This window comes from Poecilia formosa, unplaced genomic scaffold, assembly GCF_000485575.1.
Source record: "Poecilia formosa unplaced genomic scaffold, Poecilia_formosa-5.1.2 Scaffold1256, whole genome shotgun sequence".
NCBI classification, from domain to species: domain Eukaryota; kingdom Metazoa; phylum Chordata; class Actinopteri; order Cyprinodontiformes; family Poeciliidae; genus Poecilia; species Poecilia formosa.
In genome coordinates, this window is record NW_006801195.1 from 18,404 (window position 1) to 20,001 (window position 1,598).

General features: G+C 35.4%; 1 long non-coding RNA gene across 1 annotated transcript; it reads left to right on the forward strand.

Annotated features, from left to right (window-relative positions):
- Positions 1–426: 426 nt before the first annotated feature.
- On the forward strand, positions 427–1,061 carry LOC107835219 (uncharacterized). Its single transcript, XR_001661046.1, has 2 exons — positions 427–463; positions 538–1,061. It is a non-coding gene; the product is annotated as an uncharacterized LOC107835219 (long non-coding RNA).
- Positions 1,062–1,598: the final 537 nt, after the last annotated feature.

Consider the following 1,598-nt stretch of genomic DNA (forward strand, 5'->3'; position numbering starts at 1 on the left):
CAGCAGCCCACTACTGGTCAAGGACTAGTTCAACATGTTGAAAATTATTTTAATACAGCACTGGGACCAAGTCAGTGTTTTGAAAGTCTCATGTCTGAAACGTTGAATTTCAAGTCCTTTCAAGTTTTTTTTTAAAAACCTGTAATATGTTGAGTGTAAATGATAGATCATGTGATCTCTTTAAAATCTGTGTTTATGTCAAATCTTGATAAAACAGGCAGTTCAACACAAAATATATAAAAGAAAAATCATCATTTTAAAATGACTAATTTCACCTCTTGGTATTGATAAAGACATGTTGCACGAATAAAGTTTGTCAGAATCACTAACCAAGACACATGTTGTAGTTCACCCATTTCCCCCTCTGTCCACCACCCAGGTTTGTTTACAGTTTCAGGACCCGACTAAAATCCCAGCATCGTTACATTGAGAAATAACGAGCGTTGGTTAAATATAAAACAGGGTTTAGTGCAGAAAATCATCAAATGTTTCCACGTCACCCAAATGGATCAGATACAGAGCAGATTCACCGTCCAGCTGAGCTCCACTCAGCTCACCTTAGGGGAGACACCAAGTGAAGATTGTAGAGCGAGTTCTGCTTTATTTTCTCCTCATTCTGCTTCCTCTCCAATGTGTTTCCTGCCTTCATCAGTTTTTCTTGTGACTGTCGTCAGTCTTAAATGTTGTGGTTATGTCAGCCTGTAGTCGTGTACGAGAGCAGATAAAACAGAGAAAAGACAAAGAGTCCCTTTGTCCATAACAGAGCGTTCCTTATGAATTTATTGTAACATTTCTTGTTTATAAAATCACAAGATTCATAGTTTCTTTTACAAAGGACATTTTAGTTACATTAGTCTTTTTGTTTTTCATAGTGTGGCAACAAGGCTTTTTTCTATTTTTTTGTATTTGTTTTCCTTACTTTGAACTTTGTTAGCTCATTAGCTCCACTTGACACCAAACTAAGTTTTAGCCACATAAAACAGATGTTTTTATTTTCCGATAAGCAGATGAATATATAATCATGTCTCTAATTAGTCAAATCACAAACTGTTACTCGCTGGTAAATTTTATTTTTATCAATGTAACAATGCTGGGATTTTAGTAAGTTCTTTCTGAACCACAATAAAAACTACCCTTGTTAGAAAATAAAATGGCAAGAATGGACGTTTTTCTTAAATCTTCAAGCTACAGACAAAAATATTGCATATTGTATATCTATAGTCAGAGTAATGATGTCAGTAAATACCTGACAAAATATTGCCACTGATGCATGACGTTCACTTTAGTGGACAGGTGATCATTTGTAATTTCTCCAAATACAAAGTTGTTATTTGGAAACTACATCAATAGTTTTAGTCTTTAGGTGTTGCTTCATGTCATAATATAATTTTACCTGCAAGAGTTTCTACAGTAGAAAGAGGGACTGGATATTCCTGAGTGGGTCGGCATGCTTTCTCATCTGTCTGCCATTCTGGATTTAACTAAAGTGTTTTGAACTTCCAGTGGATGGCCAGTAGATGGCAGTGTATTTTATACTACACCAGTGTCCACTTTAGTGGTCTGTTTGCATTTACAAAATAAAAACCCACATGAACACA